The sequence below is a fragment of the Hylobates moloch genome, unplaced genomic scaffold (genome assembly GCF_009828535.3).
Source record: "Hylobates moloch isolate HMO894 unplaced genomic scaffold, HMol_V3 SCAFFOLD_2, whole genome shotgun sequence".
NCBI classification, from domain to species: Eukaryota; Metazoa; Chordata; class Mammalia; order Primates; family Hylobatidae; genus Hylobates; species Hylobates moloch.
Window position 1 is genome coordinate 175,524,066 of NW_026652277.1, and position 13,230 is coordinate 175,537,295.

The 13,230-nt window shown below is 35.5% G+C and overlaps 1 protein-coding gene across 10 annotated transcripts in view; it reads left to right on the forward strand.

The window, feature by feature from the left end:
* AFDN (afadin, adherens junction formation factor) overlaps positions 1-13,230 on the forward strand; it is a 146,774-nt gene that overhangs the window by 24,895 nt on the left and 108,649 nt on the right. The gene's annotated exons all lie outside the window — the stretch shown is intronic.

Consider the following 13,230-nt stretch of genomic DNA (forward strand, 5'->3'; position numbering starts at 1 on the left):
GTAGACAGGAAGTAATGTTTATCAAGTGCCTTATTTGTGGCAGGTTCCTTTATATAGTGTGAATCAGTTAGTAACCACCAAACCCTGTGAAATAGTAGCCCGTCCACTTTATAGACAGGGAACTTGAGAGAACTCAAGTGTTTTGCACAGCGTCATGTGGGTATTAAGTGAAAGTAAAATTAACTGGGATTTTACCCAATGTCTGGCTATTTCCAAGGCTCTGCTTCACTTTCTTTTTGTATGACACACTTGTTGCTTGTTCAGTGTAAGCAAGCTATGTTTAGCTTCTGATGTTAAATAATTCATTATCCATTTACAGAACCAAAGTTCTTGAGTTTTTGTAGAGCATTTAAAAAAAATAGGTTTACTTTATTTTGCACTTAATAGTTGGTAATTATAACTGAATTATTTTCATATTACACATTTTTAGTGTGAAAACTTTCAAACACAAATGAAACTCATTCCCTAGACTTCACAATTTTCAGTTTGTCTTTCTTAATTTTGTTGTTTTTAGGTGCACTGTTTTTTTAAAGCAGATCCTAAAACCCGTCATGTTATTTCTTCCCTACTTCCATGTGCATCTAACAAAAATTCAGCCATCGTGCAATAATCTCATTAACAAAATTAACCATAATTCTTTGTTATTATCTGTTATTTGGTCCATACTGAGGTTCCCTGTATCTCTCAAGAATGTGGTTTTGCAGTTAATTTATTTGCATTGGGATCCAAACAAGGGCCACACATTCTATTTACTTCTCCTACATCCCTTAATCTAGAGCCTTTATTTCATGCCAAACACTTTGAAAATCTTGGGCTACTTTTTCTGTAGAACATCTCTGTTCTACGCTTGCCTTTATCTTTTTCAGGGTGGTGGTGGTTTGACATGTTTCTCTAGCTTAAAGGCTTGAATGGATTCAGGTCCAATTGTTGGACAAGGCTTTATAAGCAGTGCTGTGTATTTCATATTGAATCACATTAGAAGGTCAAGTGGTGACAGCGCCTGTACTGTCAAGTTCCTTATCACTGTTTCATTCAAAGATCTTTGTCTAAATCAGTTAGTGGCTGCAAAATGGCGTTTTTCTAATTCCATTATTTCTCTTTACATTTATTGGCTGGCATTCTTTAAAAGATATGTAGACATAAATTCTGAGCTCCTGTATCGCTTATTTTCCGGAGTAAGGAGTTGGTTGCTCTAGTTACCTTCAGTGCTAACATTGATTTTTTTTTGTTGGTGTTCTCATTTTTCTTTGGTATAATGAACTGGTGGATTTTTATGTATTCCATGTTTCAGTAACTTGAGGTCATTTCTCCTGGTACTCAGATTGTCCCAAATTCGTCCAGCTGCAGTTTTTGGTTGGCCAGAGGGTTCTTTTGATATGAGTTAGTCTTTGAGAACTTCCTTGTTTTCTATCATAACAAGATGTCCCAAACTCATCTTGTACATTTTCTGACCTAGACCTGGATTAAGCCATTTCTCCAAGTAGCTGTGGTTTCTTTTAGTGGTGTTTAAGAGACTACAGTCTAGGTGCTAGAGATGTTCATTTTTACAGATTGTTGTTTGCTTCTGGGCCTTTTCAGTGCGAAAAACTAGGAGATATTTATATTTCGTGGGGAGGAAAATCTGTATATTTCTACTGATGTTTCCAATTCAGAATGGCCTTGTATGGCTTTTATTTAATTTATTTAATTTTATATCTCTTTTCTCTTACATTGAAAACCTTGTCACTGTATAAGCACAACTACCTATTGGTTTTATTGTATCATATAGTTATTATTACAACATTGCCAATATTATTACTAACAACAGGATATCTGAATGGGGATTTAAAAAATTCTGCAAAATTATTTGCAGATACTTGTCAGTAGACTAGTCTGCTGGCAATTTAAAGTCAAAAGCTGTTGTCCAAAATCGCTCAGACAAAAATCTTTTTTCTGTATGCTAGTATGACCAACTTGATAGTTAAGACTCATTCGTTTCAGTTTGTTTTATGTTTTCAGTGATTGCCTTTTTTTGTTAAACAGTTATATGGTTCCAGAGCTGAAACTGTGTAATAAAGTACATTTAGAAAAGCTTTGCTTCCATCTTGATTATGTTTTGGTTTGTCCATGCATGGAAGGCATCTTTTTGAAGATATAACCAAATACAGGTTGTGTGTTTGTTTCCTGTCTTTTCATGTAATAGATGCTTATGACACATGCTGTTGTGCGTTGTGCTTTTTTCACTTAAGTATGTGTCTTATGCATCATGCCATATCACAGTATAAAGAGTTTTGTCATAACTCTTAATGGCACCGTTTTATTCCACTCCATGAATATACGAGAATTTTTTCAACCAGTTCCCTACTGCTGGATCATTTTCAAACATTTGCTTTTATAAACATTGCCACAGTGAATAACCTTTCGCATTTCATATATATATTTTTAGTGTATCTTTGGTATAGATCCACAAAAGAATTGCTGTTTCAAAATGTACATGAGTATCTAATTTTACCAAATGTTGCCAAAATCTGTACCTTGGGTATATACTTTTTCTTTCCCTTCAGCCCCACAAAAAGACTGTTTTCAGACCTTCAGATTTTTGCCAATTTGGGTGTTGAAAAATGGCATTTTACTATTAGTATTGTCTATTTTAAAGTTGTTTTATTGTGGGTGAGGTTGTTCATCTTTTTGTGTATTTAAGGGCAGATTCACTACTTTGTGCTGCCTGAAGGTTTTTTGGGTGCCCATTTTTCTATTGGGTTATTGGTTCTTTCTTCACAAATTTTAGAAACTCTTTATCTATTAAAGAAATTATATTTCTTTCTGTGAAACAAGTTGGAAATTTTTTTTCCCCCAGTGTATTATTTGTCTTGGTGCTTTACCTATTGTGTGCTTTTTGAATTTTTTTGATATCAAAGTTTTATATTGTCACACTTCTTAACATTTCTTTAATTGACTTTGGATTTCAAGTCATGGTTAGGAAGCTTTTCTTATTTCTGAGTTTTCATGGAATTTATCCATTTTTTCGTGTACTTGTGTTGTTTCTTTTTTGTATCCCTTGACCATTTGAAATTTATCTTAATGTACAGTGTGATGTAAAGGTCCAGTTTCCTCTTTGCCGTCTGTCTGTTTGTCCCAACACATTTATGAAGAAGTTCGTCTTTTACACACTGATTTGAGACCCACCTAAAGTCTAGACTTCTTCTTTCATTTATGTCAAGGTGGTGTTTTAAATAGAGATTTTTATAGTTTTTTTAAACATCTAGTAGGCTGACCCTTCATATTTATAATTCTTTTCCTGGATTGCTCTGGATATCTTGCTTATTTTCCTCATAGCAAATAAAATCTTTTAAATTAGCTTGTTTAGTTCCAGGAAAAAAAGAAAAACCAACAAAACCATCGTATTTTTAGTTATTATTTTCTTAAATTTATAAATTAAGTGTGTAACTTGAATTTTTTCGGAAGAAAATAAGCAAAAGGTTTTGTTAATATTACAAGAGGAATTCTGTTTTGAAAAACAAACTGTTCAGTGATAATATTCAGTGTAATTTGACTTCAAATTTGTCTTCATGTCCTTGATAACTATAATTTTATGTTGCAATTGAGTTTAGTTGACACAGTTTTCAAGGTATTCTAGTTTACTTAAGTATTTGAAGTGACATGGAAGTCATAAATTAATCTTTTTTAAAACTATCATTAAAATGAATACAGTTGTGATAAATTGTTTTTCATGTCCTTGACAATACTGATCTAGTTAATTGGACAGTTGAACTACTTGTTGAAATGAGCCAAGTTGTCCCCTGCCTCCAGGAGTACCTTGGCAAATGTCTTCTTTCTTAAAATATTTTTAAAAATTATAAATCAGAAGATAAGTTGAATCTTACAAAACGAAGTAATAAGTCTGGCCACGTTACTTAGTGAAAAAAATAGGTGAGTTCAGAATCCACTCTGCGTTACTGACCAAAAGTTAAGTCTTTGTGAATTGAACTTATTCTTGCAGTTCAGTCAGGTCCAGTCACCTTTCTTATTTAATTTAAAATGAGGATTCCCCCCTTAGCTAGCATTCATTGAGAGTACTAGAACAGCCTGGTTTATTCTAGTAGGAAGATAGCTTATAGCTTTAACAACTGTGGTTGATTTTTCTCAGAGCTGGAATAACATCACGAATTTTAGACTCCATTGGTCACTTAGCTACACCAAATAGTGACCTGAATGTTTAGACAAGGGCCTATATTATTTAAACCTCAGGATTATAGTGGATAATACAACACTTTTAGGGTAAAATTCTGCTTTAAGCAAATTGTGTTCACTTGTGATGCATCATTACTTTTCTGAGAAATGTTAAGTCATAGTACAGTAGTCCCATCTATCCATTGGTTCACTTTCTGAGGTTACAGTTAGCCAGAATCAACTGTGGTCAGAACATACAAAATGGAAAATCCAAAAATAAACAACTAATATGTTTTGAATTGCATGACAGTTTAAATAGTGTGATGAAACCTCTGGCTGTCCAGCTATGTTCCACCCGGGATGTGAATCATCTCTTTGTCTATCATCTCCACGCTGTATATGCTGCCTGCCTGTTAGTCACTATAGCTGCCTCATTTATCAGATAGACTGTTGCGCTGTCACAGAACTTGTGTTCAAGTAACGCTTATTTTACTTAAGGGCCACAAAATGCAAGAGGGGTGATGCTGACATACTGTTATAACTGTTCTAATTTATTATTGTTAATCTCTTACTGTGCTTAATTTATAAACTTTATTATAGCTTTGTATGTATAGGGGAAAAAAGCCCATAGTATACGTAGAGCTTTGTACTAGTTGCCATAACAGACGTCCAGTGGGGTAGGGGATCTTGGAACATATTCCCTACAGATATGGAGGAACTACTGTACACATTATGGTTGGAAGGCTTTGAACTAGAAAAGGGAAGTATAATTCTTTATGTGCACATACTCTTAGGTACTATTAAATTGGTAATTAAGTCTTGACCTACTCTAATTTACTATAGTATTTGGCTAGAAATTGGATAATTCACTCTTTTATAGAAAGAACTATAGGTCGCTTGATAGCCATGTATTTGAAAAAAGTAACATACTGATGAAATATGTAGTACCTACTGTACTGTGCTAGGTCCTTTTGTGCATACTGTCTCATTTAATTCTCCACTGTAACATGGAGAAGTTGGTACTGTTATCTCCATTTTTATAGAAGAGGTATCTGAGGCTGGATACCAAACAAGGCTAAAACAGAAACTTCCAGTTTGTGAAAAAGGAGTGTTTTAATGTCATATATATCAAGTAGTAGTTTAACCAAATATATTTATTAAGCCTGTTTTATGTTTGAGGGAAATTGGGTGCATAAAAAGGACTATTTATGAGCTTTTGTACATATTTATAAAATTGTATATAGTTTTGTTGTCACATATGGCGTATATTTATATATCTTAATGTATAATTTTTGAAGCATCACTTTGTAAGAAAGATGTTTACTACACAGTAAAAAGTTTAAAAGCAATGTTAACCTAGTTATTTATACTCACTGTAAAAAACTGAACTGTTCATGGAAATGTTTGCTGTGATTATGGTAAGATGGAAGAGGAAACTATCTTGAGGCTTAAAAGCTGTGTAATTCCATTCGTAGGAACCAGCATGGCTTACTAAATACAGTGTTGTCATTTCCTGTGAAAGAGAGAGCCAGAGAGAGGATGGGGGTGGGGATAGTTGATATTAGAGAGTGAGAGAGAGGGTTACCAGGTTTGTAGTTCAGGGAAGTGCCTTAGTCATAATGTATCTGGACTATATCAAGGACTTCAGTAATGTTTTTTACCATGTTATTGTGTTTAAGGACTGGATCTAAAATAATTAGATGAAGTAGAAACCAGTTGATTAGTTGTACTCAAAGACTGTTTAACAGATTTTTGCCAAGCTGGAGAAATGTTACTTGGTAAACTAACATGAAAATGACTTGGGAATTTTAATTTTACTGGAAACTCTTATGAATCAACAATATTATGTGGTCACTAAAAAGCTAGTTTAATCTTAAGTTGCATTAATTACAGGTACAGCATGTAGAATTTGGGTACTTACGCTGGTCAGACCACATCTGGAGTTCTGTGATCAACTCCAAGAACTCTTTTAGGCTAGGAGGATGGAACATGCAGGGGTTCAGAGGAGAACTGATCAATATAGGGTGTGGATTTGAAATTATGTCACAGGAAGGAGAACAGTTGAAGAAACTAGAATTAGAACATTATTCTGAAGAGGTTCTACACTTGTTATGAATCCATGGTTTTCAACTGGGACAGTTTTGTTCCCCCAGGGGTCATATAAAAGTGTCTGGAGACATATTTTGGTTATTACACCTGAGGGTGTGATGCTACTGGTACCTCCTGCATAGAGGCCAGGATGCTCGCAACGTGTCACAATATGCAGGACAGCCCCCATAAGAAAGAATGGTTCAGCCCTGACTGTCAGTAGTGCTGAGGTTGAGAAACCCCTTTCTCAATCTAAACTGGTTTAACTGTGACCCATAGTAAGAAAAAAATTGTATTTTGCCTTGCAGCCCAGGATGTACACAGGAATAACTGAATTTAAAATTTTGTGAGACAGTGTTTGCCCTGTTTTCTTACCCCAGAGTGCATTATACCTGGTAGAAATCATCTGCCCTGATCCATTTCATGTATAAATAGAAAAAAAATGATGATCAAGAAGCCATGGTTTGAATATAGGTCTAAATGATACCAGTGGGTAAAACTAAGCCCAATTGGTCAAGCTGTGCGAGAAAGATTTTGCTTTGAATAAAAGGCAAGACTTTCTAGCTAACTATCTATACCAAGAAAGAATATACTGCTTGGCTAGATAGTTCCCTGTCACTAGATGTTTTTCAGGGGGTTCTTAAGTTGAAGTCTATGAGTATGATTCATGGGGCCTTTGAACTTGGATGAGAGGAGGATTACATTTGTATTTCCAATAAATACGTCTTTATTAACCTCTGATGATAATGTAGCATTTTCTTCACTCATGAGTTTATTATACTCATTACTTCAAAATCTGAGCTATATGAACCTGAGCCAACTGTAGATCTTATGTAATATGTTAATAAAGAACCACTTATATTACTACATTTTAGGTTTTACAGATATTTTAGTTACGTTTTAATGTAGTCCTTTGAGAACCAACTCATAGCCTTCACTAGATGTCCAAATAGTGCATGGCAAAATCAGTTATACCCCTAGACTAGATAGTTGGCTTTAGGGTTCTGTGTTATGTACATGTGTACAAATATAGTATTTAAAGATTACGATTGAGTTATAAACATAATCTTTAATCACAGATGTGATAATTGCTTTTTTGTCATGTGGGTTTAAAATGTTTTTAATTGATTATCTTTCACATTCCCAGTGTATGTCTGTGTGGGTAGTTATTTAAAAATAGACAGTTAAAAATTTTTAAGAGTACTGTAGGGAAAACTTTCACTTTTTGATCCCCCTTTCATAATGCTGACTAAGAGTTTGGGTAGATTTCTAATTCCGTTGAAGTCTAGCAGCAGAGCACTGATTTCACTTGCTTTGAAAGTTGGCAGGGTTATGGCTTACAAATGTGTAGCTGCTGTGAGCAGATGATTGTTAAGTAGATAATGTTGGCAGTTATAACTGGGGCAATTTTAAAAGTATGTTGGCTTGTTGGTTTTCACAGCAGGCTGTGTTTTCTGGCAGAGAATTTTGTTTTATTTGTAACATTTAGGTGTTTGGGTACTGGATGGATTTTTGTTAGAGTTCATAGAAAGGGAGATCTGTGCAATCGTGTGCTTGCTTTCTGTTTTGTTAATTTTCTTACGTCCAGAAATATTTTGTTCTTTGCTTGGAAGACGACCTTTTCCCACTTTCAGTGACTTGGTCTTTCTCAGATTTGGTGAATAAGCATTAAGATGTACTTCTAGTACAGTGATTGGTTCACATTACACAGTTGTGCATTGCTGTGTGTTAAGCTTATGCCTTTATTTTCAGACAAAAATTTAATGAAATCATTTGATTTTAAAGACCACATGTACACATGAAGGTATAAATTCTTTTTCTAGAATTGGATTGTGTTTGCTAAGTTGCTCTCAGTTGCTTGTTTGCCAGTTTACATTGCCAGCAACAGAATAACAGTGCCCTGTGTAAGTCCATACTTTACTGTGCTCATTTTATAGATGAGGAAACCAAGGTTAAAGACAAAGCAAATTGATTGAATTTTTAGAGAAAATTATTTTATGGTTGGGAAGGTCAGAAAATTCTAAGGTAATGGAATTAGTGCTAATAGAAAACTGGGTTTCTAGGAGCTTTATAGGAATGAGGAGTGGGAGGAAAGGGCTAGGAAGACGGTTTCTTGGGAATTAATACAGTGGAAAGAATGTTAGCCTGGTGAAGACATTTTATGGCCTTTTTTTTTTTTTTTTTTTTTCTGTTTCAAATGCTTCCAGGTATATTATTTGTCTTGTAAAAATTTTAGGTAATGAAATGCATTTCATTTCAAGTAGTGTTCTTGAAGTATTAGTATTTAAAAATAGTGTTCATAGAGAAGATTTCAAAAGCCCATATTCAAATATTTCTTCTATCCTCTACCTAAAGCTGTTAACACCTTAATGTTAAGTAGGTTAAATAGCTATTGCCATCAGGTTGTTTTGTGTACTAGCAATTGGTGTGTGTTGAAGGCACAGCTGTATTTTTTTTAAACTTTGCACATATTTTGTAAACACTAGTATAAGAAATAAATTGGTTGTGTGCGTGTGTAATAAAGTGGACAGTCTGTCAGTTTCCTCCATGGGGAGTAGGAATTGGTGATCTGTTTGAAGTTAGCATTGTTTTGCTCCTGGCTAGGACATGGATTTCATGTAAGTACTAACCATAGAAGAAAAGTAAATTGTGTATGGTTGACCTATTCAAGTTTTAGAAAGAATGATTCTGATTGGCTTTATCAAAAGGAGGTTTAGGGTTGTCCTGGTGAATTTCTACTGGCTTGGAGAATACAGCCAGTTGATTGTCAATTTTATTAACAAAATACTGATATTTAAAAGAAAATCTCCATCTTTATTTATTTCTTGTATTCACTCTAGTAATTTCACAATGTAGCTTGGTTTTGTTATTTTTTTTGTTTGTTTGTTTTGTTTTTTTTTAGTTTTGGATCATTGTGTTCTTTTGATAAGCATGAAAAGAATTTTGTTTTGGAGTTGACCTAAAGCAGTTTTTCTGTTTCAGTAATCATTGGTGATAATATTTCTCAGGGAAAAGTTTATATCAAGGTAAATATTTACCAAAGAAACGTGTTTTCCTGGCAGGAGAAATAACCATTAAGGAAAGGAAACGTGATTATTATATTTTTTCTTTCCCTTTGAATTAAATTATTGAGACATACGGAGATGAGCATTGTACGCTGACTGTACTGATAAAGTGATCATAGGCAGTTATTATCTTACCTATTCTAAATAGAAACTTCTTTCTGAAAACATGCTGCTTGCAAATAAGCTCATTTAGGTATTGAGTACCTATAGCAGTGCTTTTTTTTTTTTTAAAGAAACCTTTGTCTTTGTAAGATTATAACTAGGTTGGCTGCAACATATTAGACTATTAATTCTGCCCTAGAGACTTTATGGCTGTTTATTATAAATTTAAGTTTTGCTTTCCAGAGTTCTTATCAATTGAGAACAGACAACCACAGCTGGCAGGATTAGATCGTGTTATTGGGCATCTTGACTCACATTTGTTTTTATTGTTATATGCAAAGCATTGTATTGGATCCTGAGGGAGGACCTAGAATAATGAATAAAAGAGGTTTCCTTGTCCCAGAAAAGCTATATTCTAGTGGGAGAGACTGTAAAGAAGAAAACTTCTGATTGTTGAGCACTTACCTGTGTGTCAGGTAGCATGAGTTGCTTTATATATTTTGTTTAATCCTCAAAAGAACCTTGTTTTCATTTTATAAATGTAGAGATTTGAGTTCACATAGACTTTAAATAACTCACTCAAGGATATGGCTGTCATGTTGAAATGTGAATCTGTTCATGTCCTGTTGCAGCCCCCCAGATTTTTCCGCTGCACTGTAGGACAGACAGATGTCTAGACCTGGTAGATGAGGTTGATTAGGCATTGTGTGGGGCGTGAGCGGCCTTGGAGTCCCTTGTGAGCAGTAAGAATACTTGTATTTGAATGCCAGGCCTGTCTAGGTAGGTGATGGTCTCAAGTCACCAACAATTTCTTTCTCTCATTTAACCATTCATTGCTTTGTTTCTTCTGGAACTTTTCTTGTACCTGTTGTAAGATCAGAGAAAAATAATTAGTGTCAAACTCCCAGAAGAGCATGGTGATGTAGGCAGGTCTGGGGCCAGTTAATGCTGGCTGTACCTCAGCTCTGCTACTGGGAAAGCTAGGTGATGGTGGTCAGTGTACTTCTTTGGACCTCCCCTCCTGTCCCCAGCCCTCTGCACCCCTCCTCTCCCTTCTCTTCATACCCAGTTTTAAGGTTTAGGAACTTGATTTTATCCATTTGACTAGTTTTGATAAGATTCTGTGGAATTATTCACACCAGCCAAACATGATTGGCAAAATAATTGAGCAGAATGTTAATCTGTTTATTAAGGGAATATTCTGGGAACAGATATTAATACATTCTTGTGTGATGTCAAACTAAATTAATATTTATTAACATGTAGTACAAATGAAATATAATAAAACATAGTGTTCATAGGCTTTATTTAGGCTTGGTAGAACCTGGAACATTGTTTCCAGGAATACTCTTACTTTTCTGTATACAGGAATGCTACTGCTTGATGAGGACACCAGTATCTCCTTACTCCCTTGGGTTTCTTTTTTTTCTCTGTTTGATCTCTTAACATTTTATGTAAGGTAAGTAGTTGGGCCACACTGGTAATAAAGATTTTGTGTTTGCAGTTTCCTTTTTTACAGTGAAGGGCAGTAATTTATATGTAAGGAATTTTCATGAGGGTGACTAAGTGGATTCTCCTCTTTTCCCTGTTTGTCTTTATCAGCTCATTGTGGATTCTTTCCTTTGTGTTGCTGATGTTAATGGGCATTCCCTCTCACCCTTGCCAGTCACAGATGATTCTTCTGTTTTTCTTTTGGTTCTTTAATATCTAGTAATTTGGAATTATTTGTTGACAATTCTCAGGGAAACTGGTGCTTTTGTATTTCTTGTCATCCTTTGGTACATCTGGCCTGTTTTATTCTGATCACAACTAATGTAAAACTATTTTGTTAGCAAAGTGATTGAGTACTGTGGAGATTAATTGCTTTTTTGCTTTAACTTCTTGTATAAGGATGAGCCTTTGGAGAAGCCTGGGAGTAGTTTTGCCAATGAATATTTTAGAGACTATTAGGTTTAATATGAAGATGGTTTCAGGGTGGTAGTGTGAAAGTATCGGAATCCTGGAATAAAAATACAGCTCCCATGATAAAATCTTAAATTTATACAGCTAAATTTGTATAGAAATTTTTGTTTTCTAAAGTGCTATTTTAGGAGTCTGTGGAAGGGGGTAGCGGAAGATGCTTGAATGATTCCAAGAGGTACAGCCAGCAGATGTGGGGAGAACGAAGGTGAAGGAAAGCTGGGGAGACAGTGCATAGGATGCGGTCAGCACAGTACCTGGCACAGAGGCGGTGAGCGTGGCCTGTCATTAATATTACCTAAGACTCACAGGTTTATAGTGTAGGAGCATGTTTCGCATGCATTTTTAGTTATAAAGGTTTGGTTTTTTTTTTTAGATGAAGTCTTGCTCTGTCGCCCAGGCTGGAGTGCAGTGGCACGATCTTGGCTCACTGCAGCCTCCACCTCCTGGGTTCAAGCAATTCTCCTGCCTCAGCCTCCTGAGTAGCTGAGCTTACAGGTGCCTGACACCACGCCCAGCTAATTTTTGTATTTTTCATAGAGACAGGGTTTCACCATCTTGGTCAGGCTGGTCTCGAACTCCTGACCTCAGGTGATCTGCCCACCTCGGCCTCTCGAAGTGCTGGGATTACAGGCATGAGCCACCGTGCCCGGCAGTTATAAAGGTTTTAGGGTTGCCAGACTAACATAGAGATGGAGATGTTTAAAAGGACGTCAGCTTTGTTTTGTTTGTTACTTGACCCAGACCAGACTAAGAGGTTGTTGATAGAATTTCTGAGAGACAACAGGACTCCTACTCATGTAGCTCCCATTTTGCCAACTCTTTAAGCTTTCTCAGGTCTCAAACCCAAAACTACGGCCCTCCTTTATTCCAGAATCTATGGGTAAGTGTCGTTTCTGAACATACATGCTCATTTATTTTTTATTTTCTCTTGGTATAGTGGGTAGCAAGACATCCTGAGCAAGCACTGTAAAGTTTCAGGGCTAGAAATGTGCCTTACTGTCTCATTTTTTTGTTTTGATTTTCATAAATTTGTATAGTTGTTAACCCTGTTCTAATACAGGTTAAGTGTCTCTAACTTGAAAACCTGAAATACGACATGCTCCAAAATCTGAAACGTTTTGAGCGCCAACATAACACTCAAAGGAGAAATGCATATTGCAGCATTTCAGATTTCAGATTCTCAGATCAGACATGCTGAAGTGTATGATGCAAATATTCCAAAATCTGCAAATACTCAAAATCCAGAATGATTCTGATTCCAAGCATTTTGAATAAGATATTCTCAACCTGTATCCCATTTCTCCTATTTTTCTTCAAATAAATACTTCTTAGTTCATACTTATTAGTCAAAAAGAGGCTAGTGGGTTGGGGAAAAGCAAAGAAAGGCTTCATTCAGTGTGATGGGCTTTGAGGACTGCAGTAATGGTTTGACTTTTGAGAACATGAAAGCCATTGCAAAATGTAAAGCCAAGGAATGATGTGTTGTGACTTAGTTTGAACAGGACTTTGGTTGGATTGTGGGTGTATTTTGATGAATCAGATGTGGAGGGTGAGAGAAAGAAGAACCAAGGATGACTTTAGTTGAACAACTGAATCTTTAATCTTGCTTGAGACAGTAAAAGTGACCTAGGAGTTAGAAATATTCTTTGAAATTTTTGTTGGAAGTTGTGCTTTTTCTGTGTACAAGGAAATAATGGGAAAGGACATCCTACAGTTGTGAGCGTCAGCCCACATTGCAGTAGATGATACCTGTGGAGGGGATACCTTTGGCTGGAATTCCAATGTGCTTTTTCTCTAGAAGTAAGATTTTGAGACAAATCTAAAATGCGTTCATTGATTATGGGCAAGTAGTTCATTTAGAAAA